This window comes from Bactrocera neohumeralis, chromosome 6 (assembly GCF_024586455.1).
Source record: "Bactrocera neohumeralis isolate Rockhampton chromosome 6, APGP_CSIRO_Bneo_wtdbg2-racon-allhic-juicebox.fasta_v2, whole genome shotgun sequence".
Classification (NCBI taxonomy): domain Eukaryota; kingdom Metazoa; phylum Arthropoda; class Insecta; order Diptera; family Tephritidae; genus Bactrocera; species Bactrocera neohumeralis.
In genome coordinates, this window is record NC_065923.1 from 12,758,486 (window position 1) to 12,781,040 (window position 22,555).

The window sequence follows — 22,555 nt, forward strand, 5'->3', positions numbered from 1 at the left end:
GTGAGGCTAATAAGCAGAGAAATGGCAGAAAAGCTCACCCGACATCTGCATAAAGCATACACTCGCTCTTTCAAGCTGATACAAGTTTACAAGCCGTCATAGCGCCATAATCTCATGCCACGAAAAGAGCGAGCACAAAACATAACTGTATTTTAAACACACTTGCACTCATCTGCTTTGCACAGCGCTTGAAATTTAATATAGAGAGCCGTCGATTGTTGAGATGGTTGGCTCTCACGATTACAATTTGATGATAACATTAGCAAATATTGCGCGCTGCCTCCATGCCATTTGGTTGTATCTCTATGAGTGTATGCGTGTACTCGTAACGGCTACATTTGTGCAGTTATATTTATTATTTTATACTTTGTTTTTCACTATTCTTCTTCGGCTTGGCGTTTATACCACGCTGCTGCTGCTTTTTATTTACTGTTTACCTTTCTCATTTTTTAACAATTTTTTTTATTCTTTCACATTCACAGCATTTTTTGTAAATTTAGACGTCGATCGTGTTGCTGTTGTTGTTAAAGTTTGTGTGCGGTTTTTTCTCGCGGCATGTCTTTAAGTTTTATTTGCTTGTTTGTCGTAAGTGAAAGTTGTTCGAAACGGTTGAAGGCAGAGTTGCCGAAGCAGTGACGGTGTTGTGTTTGTTCATTTATATGTATGTAAATGCAAATATGTAAGTATGTGTGTATGGCGGCAATGCTGGTTATTGCATGAGTGTGTATCTTAATTTGCGTGCAGATAAGGTTATCTGTAGGTTTTATATCCAACGCGCATCTCTTTAATTATGGCAATTTCGGTGCAGCAATATTCCATAGACACTCTCCGCTGTACGTGAGAATCTTCCTCTGTGCTTTGCATAGTAATTAGTGGCTGCATTTGTGGATATATAAGTATGTAGTTTGTGTGTAGCTTTACACCTGCGCACTTTTTATTGGTTTTGCGCATGCGTGTGACTGAGAATATACGTGCTTTTGGGATATTCGGCTGCTGACGTTCTAAATTGTTTAGACAGATAGGTATTTCACGTAAAAGCACTTAGCTTTTTGTTCAGTTTGGCTTTTTCAGGAAATTTCACTTTTACTCATTCCTCTGTGTGCTTAATGAATCTTCTATTTGAAGGTCATATACATATATACGTACATACATAGACAAATATAAGGTGTATTTTTGACATATACACAAATTCACTATCACCATTAATGCTCAGCGTGACAAGCTGAGTCGATTTAGCAAAGTCTTCTATCCCTATGTGTGTCTGTGTATGGTATACGCGAATTGTCCATTTAGTTTTTGAGACATCATGCTAACATTTTGCACATGTTTTTTTCCCCGTAATAAGCTGCTTTTTTGTCGGAATCACAGATATCGGATCACTATAGGATATAGGTACCTTACAGACAAATCGATAAAAATCCAGTTCTTGGAAGGACAACTTTTTATTTGACAAGATATCATGCTACTACTATAGCATGAAGCTTCTATTGTAACTGATCGATTAAAATCTATATAAATATTTTTTTATAATCTTTTACGCTACAAGGATCGCTATGTTACTTCGGTAACTTCGGGGACGTAGAGAAATCGCTGGGAAAAAGGGGCAGTGAGCTTTTTCACGAAACGGTAGAAGCTAGGTCGTTCAAAGGCTTCAAGAAGCTGGGCATATGTAGTGGTCCAAACAGGGTCACGCTGAAATTCTCGTCTCCTTCAATTGCATCACTGAAAACATGGAACACTACGTCGCAGAGGCTACAAATTAAGCTTCTTTTCTTGCCTTAATATGTATTTTTGTAATTTTTTTATCTTTATTTCTTCATTTTATAAAAAAATTAAATAATTTCGCGTTACTTGAAATACTTCATCAAATACTTCATCGCATGCCTCATAAGTCTTGTAATTTTTTTTTATATACTTTTTCTTATACAACTTTTTTCAGCACCCACATTCGCCAGTTGAAATTTCACTCTACTTCATCACCAAGCGCCAGGCGAATTTAATTTCACTTATTGATTTGAATTGCCACAGCCGGTATGAGACGATGTGGGGCAAATTGGTGCACAGTTTAAATTTCGCTCAATTTTCAATGTGAAAACGGCATTGAGTTTAACATCGCAACTACAACAACAATAATATGAGCAACAACTTTTAGGCAAACACAGTTTGAAATCAGTATTCACCTAAATGTGCAATCATTAACAAGTTAACTACTTGCAACATTCAAAAACAATGCAAACAACACACGACACCAAAACAACAGCAACAATAACAATTTTCTCAAGAAGAAGCAGAAAAACTAATTTTTCTTAGCACAAGTTTCTTTCTTAAGTCTTTCGTTTTCCTGTTGTCAGCCATTGTTGGCCGCCACTTCGTTGCAACGATTTTTCGCCGTTTCTTTTTTGCTAAGAAATTAATATTAACAATATGTTTATAAGTATGTGCATAAACATATATATGTGTTGTTGTTGCTTTAATTTTCATGCGTTGGCGATTTATTGCTTGTGTTTTCTTTCTCATTTGCAATTTGTTGTTATGTTTGTTGGTGCAGCGTTGCGGTGAGTTTTGGTTAATTAGCCGTCTGCTATTTTTCACGCTTATCTTGGCTGTTTATATATTTTATTGCTTTTTAAGCTTAGCAGGGTTAATAAATTTCAGTTTTAGTGCATGGCTGAACAAATTAAGCAAACAAAAACAATTAAAGATAAAATATAAATTATTGGATTTCATTCGAAAGAAATTTAAAAAATCAGCAAAATTATAGAAATCATATCCAAATAATATTTTTACTATAAATAAATATATATATGTATATGTATATTTTTTATTTTTCTAATTCAAGACTGAAACAGCAATATTTATGTTCATCTCCTTTCATAAACACCCTCGTATAATCGATATCATGAATGTTCAACCAACTTTTTATTTCTACATATGTATGTATATATTATAACGTTCATCCCATTTTAGTCCCCTAAATCTGTCAATTAAATGGCTTAACGCATCGGTTAATCAAGCGAACTCAAACACACGCACAAACATATCAACTAAGCAGCAGGCGCGAGTCAAACTAGGTGAGCCAGTGCCAATAATTTCTTCAACTGATTTATTATTAGAAAATGTATGACAGAGTGAGCTGGCTAAGCTGTCGCAAGCAGTAGCTTTGTGACAAAGAATACTAAAATAATTCACATTCGCTTATTTATTCTTTGCTCGCGCTCATTGTTCACTTTTTTCTTCGAACGGTTAGTTTATCTGCCATTGAATGTGGACAATCCGGATATGAGTGAGAGAAAATTAGTTTTATTTTCAGGTTGCTATTGTCACGCGGTCGATATTTTCACTTTGTAATTTATAAAATACAATTTAAAAATATATTGGACCATTGTAACCCCTAACTGATATCAATGCTTTATTTGCCATAAAAATTAATGAAAACCACAGAGAAAGTAATATTTAAGAATCATTGTAGAAATAATCCTATTCCAATGTTCTGAAAGATATTAGGTCTTTTTATAAAAAAGAATCATTACGAGATTATAGAAGGTGTTGAGATTGAAATAATTAACGCTGAATCCTTATTTAGAGCTAATTTTAAATGCGGTTTTGTAATTTGGAACTCAAAGTATTAAATTTACTTTAGCAGTATAGAACCCATTCTCAAACAATACCTTAAATTAAATAATATTTAGTATATTAATTAAAGGTATTGTTAATTCAAAAAAATTAATTTTAACAACAGCCACTGCAGCACATTTAATAAATCTGCTAAAACTTTTTTAAAAAGTGCTAAGGTTGTCTTTCATTTATTAATTATTTAAGGAGTTATATCGACCTGCAAGCCAGAAAATGCATATTTCTTCGTGAATTATTTTGATTCATAAATAAATAAGAATAATTCATATTTAGAGAATTTAATGTATTCTAATAATCGGCTACTCATTTTGAAAAAAATTTGGATTCCGATCTCCAGAAGGAAGTCCGAAAAAGGGTGTCTGGTGGCGAGGAAGAGTTTTTTGCTTAAAATCCGAAAACCAGAAAAAATTATATTACTATATATGAATCGAGGTACGGTTAGCAGGAATAGTTAAAATATTGGTTTTGACAAAATTTTTGGCAAAATATTTACATTTCGGAGTACCTTAAAAAGTCCAAGTTATTCTCCAAAACAGCATTTCGAAAAAAACGAGCTTAAAATTTTGGAAGCCGACTACACTAAATCCGAAATATTTACCGTATCAACTTCAAACTTTTGGAGCGCATTTTCAAATATAATTACAATCGATATATATGCAAACAAAAACAAGTAAGGAAGAATTAAGCTCGGTTAGAACCCAGCATTTTATACTCTTACAACTTGCAGGAATCAAAGCCATGGTTATAGCTTAAGGAATAAAGCGTCAACCATAGGATCGGAATCAAGCATAATGTAGTATAAAGCTACCCAGAACTTCGAAAATCTTTATATTAGGTATATGAGGGCTAAACCCGATTCAACCCATTTTTGACACACAGACATACCATTATTGGGAAAATATTTTCCTTGAATTTCAATTATATATCTTACACATAGACCGGAATTTTCGAATCAACATGTTCGATACCTAGGGGCTTGACCAGATTTGCCCTGACTTAAATAATTTTTGGAAAACGGGTGGCATACTTCAAATTCACTATTAGTACAAAGTTTTATCTCTCTATATTAAATGCGTCTTGGTTTATATACTAGAAAATGAAGGAATCAAATGGAATTTAAAATTGTGTTATATACTTGTGGGAAGGAGGAGTGGTTGTAGTCCGATATCCATTTTCAAACTGTGACACAAAAATAGCAGAGGAATGTCACGTACCAAATTTAGTCAAAATCGGTCTGCCGGGTCCCGAGAGAGGTGATTTCACCTAAAAATGAGCGGCGCCGCGCCCATCGTCCAATTATGACCCCGGCTCTATTAAAAGCCTCTTCCACTATCTCGGAGGTAAACTTTAACGTTTCTGGGTATTTAGTTATTTATTTATCGCGCTTTTAGTAGCTTTTAACAGAACCGTTATATGGGAGTGAACGATGATCCGATTTCATCAATTTTCACACTATTGTTAGGAGTTCTTATAATATTATGCTAGACAAAATTGGTTGTTGTAGCTTCAGCTGTTTAGGATATGTGTACATTAAACTGCACAGATGGCTCTTGCAACTGTAATGCTCTGTGCCAAAGGAATAAACATATAAAATTTCATCAATATCTAAATTTTTACTCAAGTTACAGGCAGACGGACAGTCACACAGATTTCAAGTTGTCTCTTCACTCTGATCAATAATATATACATAAGACTATATCTATCTCGATACGTTTTAGGTGATACAACCGTTAGATAAACAAAACTATTATATTCTGTAGCAACATATTGCAAGAGTATAAAAATATTTTTTTTTAATTTTTTTAAAGTGGATATAACCCTTTAACACGATATACAAACATATATTTTATCTAAAAATTTTTTTTTTTAAATCACAAAATTAACAAAAATAAACACAGTAGTTGTATCACTTTAAAAATATAATACTTTAATTTTTTTTTACTATAATATTTTTTTTTCCAACTCTTACTTTTCAGCTTAAGTATTTGATTGCCATCCCAAAGCACCTGCTCTAATATTGCTAATTTGACAATTTGTATACACACTTTCCATTTTATTTTTATTATTAGCATTAGTTTCAACATTAATTTGTTGCTCGTTTTTGTTTTTGTGTTTTTTTGCTTACGGCTAGTTTCGCCAAAGTGCGTAAATTTGCTAATTGTTTCAAAGCAAATAAAATAGGCGCCTCGGGTGCCGTTTCGTTTTTATGGAAATGTCTGCAAAGACACTTTTAAAGCCATGTGAAACAATGAACGGCGTATAAAAAGAGAAAAGAAACAACGTTAATAGCATAGAGGAGTTCGGAATTTCTTCTCGTCATAGCTTGCGCCAGCCGTCGATTAGGCGAAATTATTGCCCAAAGCGTTGTTTCATTGAATGTGTTTGGGCATTTTTATTTCTTTTATTTTTCGCATTTGTATTATGACTGTGAAATGAAATAACGGTTTAGCCACGCATACATTATACAACATTTCATTTTTACGCGAGTCTCAAATTCTTCATAAACAGGTGGAAATACAAACGGTAGATATGTTTGTATATATATATATATGTAGTTATGATGTATATGATATATAAGATACCATGTATACACAAATTTCTCCGCACTTGTTATACATATTTGTATATACTTATATACATAATATATACCTATGTACATATGCCAACAACAATTAACTGAATCACCAAGCGTCCGAGTTTATATCTACGATGCTGTCGCCATCACGACCGATGGCTGATCATAGCGCGCAGATAACCATGCCGATACGATTTATCTTACATGCGGACGGACAACAATAAAAGGCAGTGATTGCTTGTTCGAACGTGCCACTTGTTGCCACTGATTTTCAATATACTCGTACATGCGAGACCAAAGCAACCGGCGGCAGCGAAAAATGCCACTATGTCACTGGAGGCAGCCGCAGCCATAGTTGCGGCCAATCGATGCCAATCCAATTTTGGTTAAAGTCAGTTAATCGTTATTGTTATTTTTCAGCTAAACACACACACACATACGTGCACATGTGTTTGTTGTTGTTTACTTTCGAATGGATGCTGCCAATAAACTTGCTCTTTTGAATTTGTCAAATGCGTTGTTTTTTTCTTTGCTGCTCGTTCGCGTCATTTCGTAGTTATCATTCATTGCTGATCGATGCTTAGAAATTTTTGCGCGCGCCTGCTGCACACACAATGTCGCTTTGACATTGGCAGCACACACACGCAAACATACAGTTACGTACAACAGCGCTTGAAATGCTTTTAGAAGAAATTCATATTTATTTGTTTGTTTCTTTGTGGTATTCGTGTAAGTATGTATATGTGTATTTGTATGCCGGTCTGTATGTATGTATGCAGGTGGATAATGATGTGTGGTTACGCGTCATTTGGTTGCTGTGAAAGTGAAATTGCTATTTTGTTGGAGAATGCTTGGAATGTCTTTTTGACTTTGTTAAAATTGTTGCTTGCCATTTGCTGCTTTTAAATATAAATGTCTACATATTGTATATAATTATCTCCAAGTATATTAACGGTTTATTCGCATAGGTCAATAAACGACTGATATGCATTTCGTGGAAAATATTTAAGTTGGTATCTATGAGCTTAATCTGTTAACTATTTTAGTATTAATTAGTAAAAACCATAAGCTTAAGTTTAAACATTTTTTATGCTGTTGAGATTCGTAGAAACAGCTGAATTTGCTCATAATTTTTTTAATTTTCCTGAATACGAAATACCGATTTTTTTCTTATTGGATCAAGTGTCACAGTTATACTGTAACATACATATACAGTTTCATGTAAAAAGCTGACCCGGACTGACCAAAAAGATCGATTTTACGCATTTTTATACAAACCGCCTTGAAAACCTTTGGAGCTACATACATATACAGTTTCATGTAAAAAGCTGACCCGGACTGACCAAAAAGATCGATTTTACTACTTTTTCAAGCCAATTTTTTGCGATGTCATTTTTGCAAAAGATTCAGTTCTTTTGGTTCCAGTCTAGCAATGATATGATGCTTCATAATATTTATATAAATTATTCGAACTATGTTCAGTCAATTCATAAGAGATGAGACCTCTAGTATGTCTATGTAGCCAACCAGATGATTTTAAAGCAAGGTTCTTCTTTAAATTTTTCCACGTTATCATCATTAACAGAGGGTGATGGACGAATCGCATGATAGAAGTTTTCTATGACTTCCAGACCTTCACTTTTGTGCCTTTAGACCACTCAAATACTTGTGTTTTTGATAAAGCAGTCTTCCCAAACAACTTCTGCTACATTTTCAACGATTCCGTAGACGCGATTCCATTGGAAACGCAAAGTTTCAAGGAAAAGCAATTTGATACCTGTAGTAAGGCTGAAAGCTCACTCGTATTATTATTATTAAAGGGGGTCCCTTTGGATACACCTTAAACAGTTGGCGAATATATTTATTTTTAATACTTTTGATACCAATTTAACCCACTTCAATTATTTTGTCTCAACGCTAATAAATATCTATATTTTTTGTGAATATATAGTACATATATTGGGTAGTCGAAAAAGTCCTTTCGTATTTTGTCAATAGATGTCGTTGCAGTCGTATATCTCCAGCGCTACCAATCACATTGTGTCATAAATGTTAGAAAGGTGAAACTTTAAACTTCATTTAACTAGATTCAGGGAAATTGAAAAAAAGTTACAGCTCTTCAAAAATGAGCGAAAATAATGAAGAAATTCGCTATATTTTGAAATTTTTGTATAAAAAAGTGAAGAATGCCACGCAAGACGCCAATGAAATTTGTGAAGTTTACGGAGACGACGCTGTATCAGTTCGTGTAGCACAACAATGGTGCGCTCGCTTCCGTTCTTGAAATTTCGAAATTTCTTTTTGAGCAGTAGAATAGATAATAAGTCGTTGTATATGTATACAAGTATGTCTACATATACATGTAGATATTATGGAATAAATTCATCATTTCAAAAAAGATATAAAAAAACCGCCTAAACTGTAATTAATTAACCAAATTAAACCAAAATATGACATAAAAAGGAGAAATTTTTATCCAAACATTTTTATTTTGTTATATAAAACTGAAGCTTGAAATTCAAGGAGAAAACTTGTGAATCACATACCTAATTCAAATATGTACATATATATGTATGTATGTATATGAACCACTTTTACTAGCACCATAATGTGGACGTACCATAGTACTTGGCATTTAACATAGCAAAACATAGTAAACTGTTTTGGTTAGTTAGCGAGGAGCTTAAGAGCCGTGCACAATATCCCACTGCGTGAACATGCGCCTCTTGTGCGCATACAATTAGAAAGTTGTGCCAACAAAGAAGCAGAAACATCAATTAAGCCATTTGCGCTGCACCTGTGCAAGTGTTAGACATTTATTTTTTAATAACTCGTGAAAGTAATTCAAAACATTTTTGATAACTGTGCATTTTTACACACATCTCACTATCTACATCTTCGAGCGTGCGCACACGTACACAGGTTATGTCTTATTGTTGTACTATATGTATATATGTATATGTATATATGCAACATATTTAAATAAAAGTGTTGTAAATATGTAAGCGCTGACATGCTGCATATGCTGTTATGCAGGCAACAGGCTATAGGCAATAGGCAACACCGGCCAGACGGTCAGAGTTAGGCCAACAGCCAGTCAGTCAACTTATTTTGGAAATTTACAACATTTTAATAGCAAATATAGTTGAAAACTTTCATACTAATTGCCAGTAATTTTTGCATTCACTAGCACCAGAGAGACCCGGCGGCGTTGTAAACCCGTTTTCGCACCAAAGCAAAGGCCAAACCAGCAGTCGGCCATTAAGCCAGCGTCGAGCGTCGAGCGCCGAGTGAAGAACGCCTAATCGCCTGTTGCTATCGTCTATGCGATCGGCGAAATGCAAAGCACGGCAAACGCAGTCACACTGACAGCAGCAACTACAACAACAACAGTAACCACTGCCACTGGCGCAGGAGCATTTAAGCCAAACTGTAAGTTTTGAGCCATTGTTATTGCCTGGCTGTTGGCAGCTGATATCACTCAACTCGGCGTGCCGGAGTATTGGAGCATGGCAAGGTGCTGTGTGACTCCCGTGGATTGGTGTACTTGCGCTTATGCCACCCGATAAGCATTTGAATTATGTAAAATAGACATGACGACAATTAATTTTCTTTGCTCCAGTTTTGTCAACGACAACGAAACGGCCAACAATTACTGCAACATTGTCGTTAAAGAGATAACACGCACACACTCAAGTTAACATGTGAACATATACATATGTATTTGCGTGTGTGTTGCATACAACAAGTGCCGTCAGTGCACCAGTGTATACACATATCTATGCGTACAGGTGAGCCACAGACTAACGATGAAAAGCGAATCAGTTGTAGTTTAAGCAGACGAATTGCCGCAAAGCCCAAATAAAATCTACTTTTACTGCCTTTCAATTCACACACACACACGTGCGCACATATGTACACAGCGGCTGATATGGTTAGAGACTCCTCATGAATATGCATGCGCAGTTATCCAGAGACAGTCGCCCCTGTGAGGCGAGGCGTGGCGTGCTCTGTTAGTGTTGGCGCTTGCGCCTATTTACAAAACGGTGCTGGTCATTTATTCCGATAGGGAAAGTGAATCCTGCACTAGCTAAACACATACAAACACTCATACACAAGCGATTAGTGTTTCGTGTAAATGTAAATGTTGTTTTATATCATATTTTATATCGATTAATTTTTAATTATTGCAGCAGCTCCAAGGAGATATTTAGATATTACTTGATTATATCTTCAATAATTATAAAAGCCATATTAACAGGTTTGTTTTGCTAAAATATTTCGAAAAATCTATTCAAAAAGGTTCTGAAACCAGCAGCATTAAAAGTTAAACGAACAGTCTAAGGCTTGAAACACGCAAATGTTCTATATTTCCTTTCGAATTCTTCTCGAGTAAATATCAAGAGTCACCGAAAATGCAAAATAACGTACATAATATCACTTTTCATAGGTTTACGGGCGAAGGAAAAACTTTATGATAGAAACCACTCATATTGAAACAAAATTTGAGTTTTGGTTATAAAATGGTTATATATTGGTTATGATATCGGACAGCGATTTCGATTTTTTTTTTTTGATGATTCCTTGTTTTGCATTTTAAGTGACGATGTATGGAGTTTCATAGTTGTACGGCAGCTCGGATTTTTTTATATTCTGAACATTATGTTTGTCAGGAAGTTTGTTCTTGATGTTAAAAATTTTTGGAAACCCTAAAAAGTATATACTTGTATATAAATAATCAGCGTGATGAACTGATTCAATTTAACTATGACCGTCTGTCTATATATTAACTATTCCTTCAGTTTCTAACATACCGATCTGTCGTTCTTTTCTCCTTAATAACCGTCGATGTCTGACAACTACAGCATATACATACATAGCTGCCATACAAACTGACATAGAAAACTGTTTATTTGACAAGTTGTCTTCACCAAACTTGGCACTAAATTTTATCCAAGTCAACGCAACGATTTCTGAAGAAATTGTTTATATTGGACTACTACAGCGTATTACTGACTTACCACCGACCGATCAAACTCAAGTCCTTGAATAGAAAACTTTTTTAATTGACAAATTATCTTCAGAAAATTTAGTCGAATTGAGTGCCGAAGGCAACGCTATAATGTCCGAACAATTTTTTCAGATCCGATCACTATAGCATATAGCAAACTGACCAATACATAACAATAATTGTCGATGAATGTCATTCTATACCCGTTTCTGCTATGAGAAATGCACCAGTAAGGGGGTTTATAGCTTCATAGCTTAAAATTAAAATAAAAATTATTAAAAAAATCGAAAAACAACTTCAAATTAATATTATGAATATAATTAACTAAATATTTTCTAGAACTTAGAGATCGAAAATATACTAATAATTGATATAAAACCAACAAAAAACCTTAAAGTTATTTATTTCCCTTAACAATTCTACTTTGTGCAGTGAACCGCGCAATCGAAGTCAAATACATCAAAATAGTTAAATACGTGCCTTTCTTGTGCAGTTATGCATAACCCTTTAACACCGTTAATTAAAGCTCGCAATCACTTTTCCAATTAACAAAAGACTTAAGCGAGCAACCTGACTTGCCAATGTCGATTGTTTACGCTTTACAGTTATATTAAGAAAGTGTGTAAAATGGCAGTGATAGTCAATTGTATCATATGAACACAACAAGCACAACAACATCAGTCAGCAACATTACTTATAAATAATAAATGGAAAAAAGTAACCCGATAAAAGGCAATCACTTCATCATTTACGGACAATACTTTCTGTTTCAATAGCAGCTTGGGCAAATGTTGCAAGCAATGGTGGTTGTTGTCGCTTTTGTTATTGTTGCTGTTGCTGTTGGCCATTCGTAGTGAAGCTAACGAACCCAGAAACCGGTTCACGAATAAATGAAAGTAAAAACTCAAGGGCTCGTTGCACTTTTTCTGCCACTTCCACATGGACGGCTGCCACACGGTGCCAAACAGGCATGGCATTAAATTTCAATGCGATTCCCTTCACCCCTTGCTACTGCTATTTCTACTTCGCCAATGTTAACGGTATTGATTATGTGCTTTATTTTTAGTTTTTTTGTTTTAGTTTTTTTTTTACTTGCATCCTCTGCTGTTGCTAGTCATCGGCCGTAACTGGCGAGTGTCGACACTACAGGCGGCGCTGCAATGCTTCGTTACGCAGCAATGGCCGCGACAATGTCGGCAGCCGAGGTGGCAGGGAAGCAACGGCTGCATAGCAAACCGGTTGCTTATTGTGCTGTCTTCGGCATACGGTAGCAGGCAATTGCCGTTATTTTTACGTTCGTTGCATGCAAAAAACAGCAACAACGACATGCCACTGCATTTCATCGCACTAATTATTGACCCAATTTCAGCAATTGCTGTTGTTGTTGTTGGTTCCGTCTCTTGTAAGGCATGCACATGCAGCACGGGCATCTGAACATCGGTGTTGTTGCTGGCATTTGCAGCATATTTGCAACCGGCCTTAGCGCGGACTTTTGCATTGTTGTTGTTGTGGCCGTTGTGCCTGTTTGTTGTTCTTGCTGTTATGTGCTCGGCTGTTGAAATTTATTACTCGTGTTGCTACTATTTTTATACTCTCGTCTGTAAGCATGTGCGTGGTTGCTGCTTTTGTTGGCCGTCATTGTGCACCAGATGCGCATGCAGCGAATCAACTGCAATAAAACAAGTGCAACAACACTGCAGCAGTATCCAGCCAGTGCAGCAGCAACAACAATAACAATGTAGTCAGTGACAGTGCCGCTGCAGTGCTCAGGTTTTCCTCGGATCGTTTGTCAGGCATGCGAAGAAAGTGGTTTTCATTTTTATTATTAAATTACAAAAAGACAAGCAAGTCGTCCATGCTGGCGATGATGGCAGCGAGCGAACATACGCCGACGAGCGATAAAGTCGAAGGCGTTGTTGGTCTGGCTTTAAGTGCTGGCGCATTTCTGCACACCACATACTTGGATGCCTCATACTTGAATATGTATGTATGTGTTTGTATGTGTGTGTATAGAGTAAGTGCAATTACTACGCCGACGTAGATGAATCCTACTTGCTCTCGGTTGCTTTTAGCGCTAGCTTTGTGTTTGTCTGGTGCTGTAGCAAGTGCTCACCAGCCGCCACCAAATGAAAGAATGCAAAAAAGAAATTTTTAGCAAACAACAATAAGTTTAACCAGCCAAGCGTGTAGCCCACCAACTATCAACTAGTAATTTCGCACTTTCAATTGCAACACATACATATATAAAGGTAATACATTGAGGTATGGTGTGTATAATTTTTGCCGTTCGAGACAGAGTGGCAATAATGCGTAGGAAATGTCAAAATAATGTGTTTATTCCGGTGGCGCATGCTTCTTTCTCACAACACGACTTCCACACAACTTCTTATTGAAATAATTTCTCAATTGTATTTCAAGACATTATATAGTCGTTCGTATAGTATTTCTTAAAAAATTTGCAATTTATATATTCGTTCAAAAAAATATTAACTGAAAGGAGAACGAACCAAGATATTTTTATTTGGATGTATTAAGGGGTGAGTGCATGGAAAATATGAATATTAGATTAAAGAAACTTTTTTTGTTTTTTATTAAAATATTTAAAAAATAAAGAAAACGATTATCTATATCAAAAGTATTGTTAAAACTTTCAAAAATTATAATTTATAATTTATATAATGGATCGAAAACATTTAAAAAAGTGTTACAAGAGATCCAAAACAGAAGTAAGTGTTCTTTATATGACTGCAAATGGATAATGTTTTTCCAAAATTACAGTTACTTAGCTCTGTACTGCTCTAAACTTGCCTCAAATGGTGATAATTAGTTGCATTGAAAGGTGTGTTCTGGAAATCCACACTTTCTAATAAAAAATACAATTATTAAAAATTCAGAAAAATGTTTCAAGAGCTTTTTATTCTAAAACCTTCATATTATTATTATTTTTTTTTAATTAAGATTTAAATACATTTTTATTTATTTTTAAAACCCAAAAATCTTAACTAAAAATACTTGTCAAATGTATAATTTTAAATGTCGTTTTAAAAATTAAAAATACATTTTGAACCGCAAATACCGGACTGTAAAAAATGTTAATCGCAAGTTTATAAATAAAAAAATTAAATTAATTATGAATTAACATTTTTTAAACACCTTGAAATGATTCATTAATTTTGCATCAGTATTATATTGGGAATAAAAATTAAATTTTCAACTATTTATTCCGATTTTGCAGTTTAATTTTATATTTTTTTATTTTTTCATTGTTTTTTTTTTTGAAAATTACTTTTTAATTATTATATATGTATATAATCAAAAATTGAAAATTTAATTTTCAATCCAATTTTTTTATCAAAAAATTTGCCACCCTCGTATTGTCTGGACAAAATATATAGCAATAGCTACCCTCGTATTGTCTGGTTAAAATATACATCAATAGTTTTTAAGTTGAAAATATAATATATTTGCTTTTAAGTTATAAAAATAATAATTTGAGTAATATTTTTACGAAAAACTACATAAAATTATAAAACCTTTTTAATCATATAAATCGATATTAACTTTCTAAGCCCTATTTATATTCTAAATCAGTACCTACTATTTCACTTTTATTTGAATATTTTCTACAATAAGTTGAAATAGAAAAGCTTTTCACAGCCTTGACCGACTTCTTTAATTATAATATACATTTTACTTATTCATAAGATAATTATATTTGATTGCAACTCTGCCAGAGATACCTAACATGCACATATGCACACGTATGTGTAAGTATGCAAACAATTCTCAAGGCTTAATTAATATTATTAAGATATTTGTGCTCGATTTCTCAAACAATGGCAGATCTACTATGTACCCGAACAGCCAACGACTGCTAGACAACAAGAGTATTTCTCCATTTTCATTGCAACAAAGCACCGCAACACTTGACTGCGCAAAAATGTTGCAGCCATAAGCTGGCGCTCAAATGTTGTAAATTTGTAACGGTAATGCGCAGTCAAATGAAACATTGAGCCGACGAAATGAAGGGCCATCCGGAGGCAGCTCATGCGCCTCACACAGATGACACCTGCTGTGGCAAAATCAGTGCGCGTGTGCGCATGCGTGTGGTTTTTGTGATGCGCTTTGCAAATATTGTGTGTGTCCTCATATGCGGCATAGACGCATTAAATTTTATGAGTCTAATACATGCAGTGGCGCCAGCCGGTATTGCATTTACTTTCTTTTACTTGCTGCCACATACAACCCTGTTTGCAGCTACAAATATACCTTATGGACATATCAATACGCTCGTATGTCCACGATGCTGCTGGTTTGTGCGAGATGTTGGTAACTTGCACTTGTTCTGTCACTTTGGTGCACGATTTCAGGTTGCCCACAGCAGCAAAATAACCAGCAGCAGCAGCAGCAACAATTGGTGGCGCGCTCATCATCACACAAGCACTGTTTAACCGACTTGGCGATGAAAGTTGCCAACTGGCGCTTGATAGCAGCAGCAGCATCAGCAGCAGACGGCAGTATAGCGCCAACAATTGGATCGTAATGTGAATTGTAACGCAACACGGCACAAAGTAGCGTCGCATACATGCCAACGAACGAATAGATTTGAAATTTTCTGCCTTTACAACGCACACATATGTACATATAGTGGGGCACGCGCGCACTCACACATACGTAACTACATACATACAAACGTATTGAATTGCCACACAAAGTGGAGCAAAATTGCAAACAAAACTCATTTCGCGAGATTGTGTCGACGATTTTTAATCGCTGCAACAATTGTGGCAACAGTGGGGGCTCAACTTAAAACAAAAACAACCAAACAACTTTTTTAAGCCAACCAGCGAACAACTACCACAATACACCAAGGCGATTTAGCTAAGAAAATTGATGCTGCAGCTGTGTATTGTTGTTGCTGTTGTGATTGTTATTTTTGTTGTTATTGACAATGTCGGCAGTCTTGCCATCAGTGCTGGAAACTAGTAGAGAAAATTGGCATAAACCACACCGTCAATATAACCCACCATTCAGGCATCTTATGGCCACGTTGTTGAAACAAAACTCAGCAAAAGCAAGAAAGACAAAAACAAAAAAACGCAACTAAGACATAAATGCAAAGAAAAAATAAAAAACAAACAAGAAAAAAACAGCACAATCAGTCTTTTAGCCACAATGAGCGATGGATAATTCCATACTTTCATTCATTCGCACGAAAGCACGCGCGCGTATTAAAGTTGTGGAGAAATTTCACCACAACTAAGAGCAAAACGCAAACGCTCGCACTAACATATTGCCGCTGCAGCGAAAATGTTTAACTATAAACTTGCATATACATATGTATGTATGAATGTGGATGTATTTGTAAGACAGCAGATGCGTTGCAACTTTTGTGCGAAGCTCTATGCATCGCAGAGTAACTGTAATAGTTCTCGTTTAAAGTTGCCTTAGTTGTACTTGTTGGGGTGGTTTTGAAATTGGTAGAGTTGTATGATGGTAGGAAACCCACTTTTTTCAAAAACATAATTTTGAATACCGTTTAAAATGAACAGCCTTCAAGGTTTGTAAAAAATAAGAGCTTTAAGCGGTAGTTAAATCAAAGGAAAGTCAGTCCTAAAGGTTGAACGCACTGAACATTACTTATAAAATAGGACTAAATCTTATTACATTTCGAATCATTGCTTTCAAACATTTGTAGTAATAACTTTTGATTTTATTTGTTCGAGAAATTCATGCTTTTTCTTCAAAACTGTTATACATAAAAACAGTGGTGCTTCTAAAAGCAAAAGATCTGCTATCAGCATGTTCAAATCGTAGCAATTGTGACAGTAGGAGATCTTCAAAGAGACCAAGTATTCCTAAATATTATATTACAGTATTTGCTTACAGTGTTCCGAATTTTTGCTAAATTGGACTGAAATCATCAATATTGTTGTTTCGTCTATTTGAGGTTATGGTGAAATACTTATGAGCGCATATGTTTACTGAGCATTTCAACCCCATATTCGAACGACCCCAACCAAAAAACTTGGGTTTTTAGATTATGGAATGTTCAAATATTTTACAAAGATGTTTCTTGAAAATTTTTAATACGTTTCTTCTAAGAATGTTTGACGTTAACAAATAATAATTAAATCAGGGAATAAATATCTGGAGATGTACATAAATCAATTTTTTAAATACCCTATATATGAATAGTTGAAAAAGTAATTATTAATTATAAATCCGTTAATCTCTAAATTCAATACAATATGGTATCAGATTTGATCTTTAGACCAAGAATATAAGACCAAGACAGAAGTACAGAAACTATTCAAATTGTTTTTAAATTGATAAAAAATAATTTTTTTAAGCATATTTTTCGAACATAACTGGAAATAATTGGTTTCCAAAAAAAACCTTAAAGTTAAATTTTCAATAAAAAAAGCTTTTCAACTTTAGATTGAGTTTTAAAACGAGATTTGGAGTTACTCAATCATTAGGTTCAAAATTTTGAAAAATTATAATTCAGTTTTTATAATTTTTTCCATACATCAGATAAGAATAAGTTATTTTGCAGAAGTTAAACAGTTATAAATCTGCAAATTTCGACCACATAATCCCGCTTGCTAATAAAATTATTTTAATTTTTGTTGTATAATACAACAAGTCGGTAATTTTCGGCTGTGCCAATCAACAAATAAAATTTTCCAAAAAATTCCGGCGTTTCCTCTGATTATTTGGTTTCAAGGAATTATGAAACACACAATATATTTTCACAAAAATACCGTTATTTATAAATATAGATTATTTTGCAAAAAACTAAACTTTTTCGCAAACGTCACGATTTGCATAGAACAACTCACCTGCTCGGGCAGTTGCTGTAATCCTTTAATTGCTGTTTTCGGGGTTTGCAATAGATTTGCTCTACGCGCTGCTAGTTTACTCCTTTACTGTCGAACTGTGTGTTTCGTTAAATCCAAATGGCACGATAGCGTTTATTATTTGTTTTTCAACTGCTTCAATTTTTGTATCTTGTTTTTTCAAATCACTTTCGTTTCGAATAATTCAAATAACTGTTTTCGGTTGGTTCTAAATTTTCAATATTTTTCGTTTTCAAAAACACTGAATTTTTTCGCACACACAATATTTATTGCATTTAGCAGTTTTGGAAATTAGCAGCGAAATCTTGCACTTTGCACTTTTTGTTTTAAATTTTGAATAACCGTTATTTTTGGTAGTCAAATGAATTTTATAATTTTGCAATAATTTTATTTATTATATTTTCAATTAGTGTCACTAGAAGGACGTCAAAAATTCACAAGCGCTTTTAATTTACACTTTGACTCGGTTGCACAAGTTTCAGCAAGCGAATAGAAACCAAAAACACAGACGACCTCTCATTAGGCGCAGCGTTGACGTGAAAATGCGGTCCGGCCGAATTGGTATCATGATTTTTATATCGCGTGAAAGTTGTGACCCCCTTTCTTTCTTCACTTTACAATCTCGCATTTGCTTTCTCTGTCTGAGCGCCACTTGGAGCGCAACGAGCTTCGCGCGCCGTTTTGCAATCGAGAGAGCACAACTCGTGATCGCACTATTGTTGCGCGAGTGTTGCAAAAGCGCTAAGCTCGCTAGTGAACAGACCTTGCCTTGCTTGTTGTACGAGCCCTCTCATACGCTCATTTGTTGCACAACCCCTCAACTAGAGCTTATAACGCTCGATTGGCGGCGATGTGAGCACACTATCTTTCTACAGCTCAACACCAGCTCCAGCGGAGAGGCATACGTATATTTGTGGCAGAGAGTTGAAATGACATTCACCAATTCTCACTAATGCGATACGCGTCTACTTTGGCTAGCAATTGTTGTAAGTGAGAGTTAAAATTAGTCGCATGATGGCACGCCTCTCCGTTCACTCTATTTGTGAGTGCAGTCAATTTCAAATTTAATATATTATTTTGTTTTCTTTTGACGCATTTTCAATAAGATTCGTCTTTTACTATGTAAAAACAATAGCAACCATTAGTTTAAGCCACAAAGCTATCGGAAGTTACCCTAGCCCTAAATACCACTCAGCTTACTCATTCATACATAAGTCGCTATTCAACTTTGCGCACATAATACGCCTCAATATTTGCCGTCCTTGCCAGTTGCTGAGCTTTTCGCTTTCATTACACGTTGCTCGTTGGGTGTGCCGATCACGAAATTCGCCGAAATCGCATCCATTCAGTCAACATCGTTGGGTTATACTTTCAAGGTAACTTGTGACGTAGAGACACTCACTATTTACCTTTATGCTACTTACGGCCGTATGTTGACTCAGTCCTAAGTGCATATGTATGTAAGGGTATTCTTTGGTTTATTTCGGCCATTTATGCAATACTCATATGACGAACTGCTTACTAATGTCAAAATTTGGTAATAATATTGATCTTTTTAATTTTTGAACCTCGATTAGTAAGCTTCGTGGCTTACTTGAGCTGAATATGATGACCACATGAATACTACCAGTCCTTGAGCGTACATATTTTTTTATTGTTAAAAAGAAAGGAAGAAAAAGAAGTGTATTTCTGATTAGAAAGCTTTCAGTTAGTGGGATTTAACCTAAGTAATTTTATCGTGAGCTCATCTCAAATCTTCCGACATTTAAAATTTGTAGGATTTATCAATATTGTAAAACTCGAATGAAAAAAATTTTGAATTCGAATTCGAATTATCAACTAAATTAGATAATTCTAATTCCAATTTTTTTCTGACCTTTATGCAAAGTTATATGCTAATACAGCCACAATTAGTGTCATTCTAAATGCAAAAGATTTATTAAAGCTCCATACCTAGTGTGACTGCCTCAAAAAATTTCATCTTTCTAATTTATTTTTCTAAAACTACGGCATGACATTTTTTTAATTTTTTAATTTTTTTTTTTGATTTTAAGTATATATCTATACTCACATAATGAATCGGCACAATGAAATTTAGAAAAATTTAATTTCTATAGAGTTATGCGCTATTTCCTAATATCCCAATTAAAACTGCAAAATATTGAAGTTTAATAAATGGTTAGACGCTGAAAAAAATGTTACATTTTGCTAAAAACTTAACTGGTTTTGGGTATGCCACATTAAATTCTTCATACAATTAAAAAATGGAAAGCCATGGGATGATTTAATTTCTAGTTACAAAATCTGCTTATATGAAGCATGTAGCTTTGAGAAAAATACTTTTAAAAATAGCTTTGCTGGTGGAGCCGATTGAACTTTAAAATTCTGTAACTCCAAAAATAATTTTCATCGAAAAATCATCTACAGTCATGAGGCTAATTTCTGACTAAATGGCTTCGTCAACAAGCAAAATATGCGTTATTTGTTTAGGCAACAATCAACGCGTATTCCCTGAGTCACCATTGCATCCCAAAGAACAATACGGCCGTAATTTTTCCGTGATGATCAAGACCGGCACATTACTGGGAATGGGAATCGCTGCCGCTCAATGATAATATGGACTTGAACAATATGCTAAAAGCCACACAGCGAATGTTACAATCGATTTATTGCAAACCAATTTTTGTGAACGTGTTATCACACGAAATGACCCAATTGGCCGCCTCGCTCGTATGGTTTGACTCCGTTCCTGTGGGCTACGTGAAGTCTCTGGTCTATGCCAACAAGCCAACGGCGATTAATGAACTGCGTACGAATATCGAACCTGAAATTGTAGTAGTATCGGCCGATTTATGTTTGAAAATCGTCAAAAATTGGGTTCAATGTCTGGACTTGTGCAAGTGTGCCCGTGGTGGCCATGAACTTTCACAGGATTAAATAATTCTATTGATATCCCAAACAGTTTTTGTAGCACTCTTATTGAAAAAGCCGTTATAACTATTTTTTTAGCGTTAAAAAGTCGAATTCGCTAATGCTTTTATGAGTTTATTCAAGTCTAGATACTTAAAACCTGACTTACTTTGGCAATTTAGTTTGGGAGTAAGAAAACAATAATCCAGGTTTTTTATTCAAATTATGCAAATATGTAATTAGGTATTTAAAAAGTTTTATATGGAATTTAATAAAAAATGGCGACTATTGGGGCGACCTTAAAAATTACCTTTTTCAAAATGGCCTCTTCGGAGATTCTTTAATTCGTACTTGTGCTCCAAAAAAATAATAAAAATCTATAATATTGCTTAAATAATTAAGTTGCTAATTGTACATAACTTTTCGCAAAATGTCGGTCTGATAGAAAAGTTTAAAGTTTTAGCCGATGAATGAGGAGCAAATTGTTTATAACAAAATTTGCAATAATATCAAAAAAAAATTTTTAGTTTACTAAATATTTTTACTGCTAAACGGTAGCTAAAATTTCAAAAAAGATTTGTGATTAACATCCTCACCTAGTTTTTTTAAATTCAAAAATTTTCAATTGATTTTTTGTAAATTCTAGACTTTAATTATGCCCCAATTTTGAAAACTGGTATTAAGAGGCTCGCTGTAGACCTATAATTCTCTCTGAAGCTTTAGATATTTAGTAATTTCATATATTTCTCTTTTTATTGTTATAACAGCCAATATTTTTCAGAAAGAAATACAACCGAATCGGCAGCTCTTGGTCGGATAAAAATTTAGTAATAACATGATTTTATAAATTTTACAGATTTAATAACAGAAGTTGAAAGAATATTTTGAACCCAAATCTAGGTATACATACTTATATGATCCTCCTAACATTATCCGTATAACATACGTAAATTTTGTACCTTGGCAACTACTCATAGACTTTCAATTTCGAAAATTTGTAAACTTGCGAATATCAACCGAAAATTACTTAAGTATACAGAAATTTATTTTTGGTTCGTTAACAAGTCACAGTAACGCACCCAAACACGCAATGTTGCATAAGCGGTGCTAAGCCATGCCATGCCCGTACCATTCTTCCGCACCGCCATCACCACAATTCAGACAACTAAAGAGGTATACAATACAAAATTAAAACAACAACAACACTGCGCCATCGCCAACGACTTTCCACTGTCTTGTCAATAATTCACACACCCAAACATCGAATGTGTGTACATATATTTACATACATGCAGAGTATATGTGCAAAAATACGAGCAAAAACAAAAACCAACAACGGGATTAGTGAATCTTGGCGTTATTTGAATCTGTCTTTTTCGAAATCACTTTCACTTGTGTTGGCGTTGTCGGAATTCTTCTTTATAATTCCCGTTTTAAGGTGGCACCACGCAAAAAAGCCATTTTTTCAACACATTATAGCAACAACAATAACAAAGCAGCGAAAAATACAAGGAACAACGTAATGCGGCGTCACGGTGTTTTGGCTTTTGCTATTTTTGTTTG

General features: G+C 34.6%; 1 protein-coding gene across 1 annotated transcript in view; it reads right to left on the reverse strand.

Moving 5' to 3' along the window:
* The window catches only part of LOC126761932 (cuticlin-4), a 35,099-nt gene extending 16,489 nt beyond the window's left edge, over positions 1–18,610 (reverse strand). The window contains exon 1 of the mRNA XM_050478367.1: positions 18,065–18,610. The gene's annotated coding sequence lies outside the window, so the exon portion shown is untranslated. The remainder of the gene's footprint in view (positions 1–18,064) is intronic.
* Positions 18,611–22,555: the final 3,945 nt, after the last annotated feature.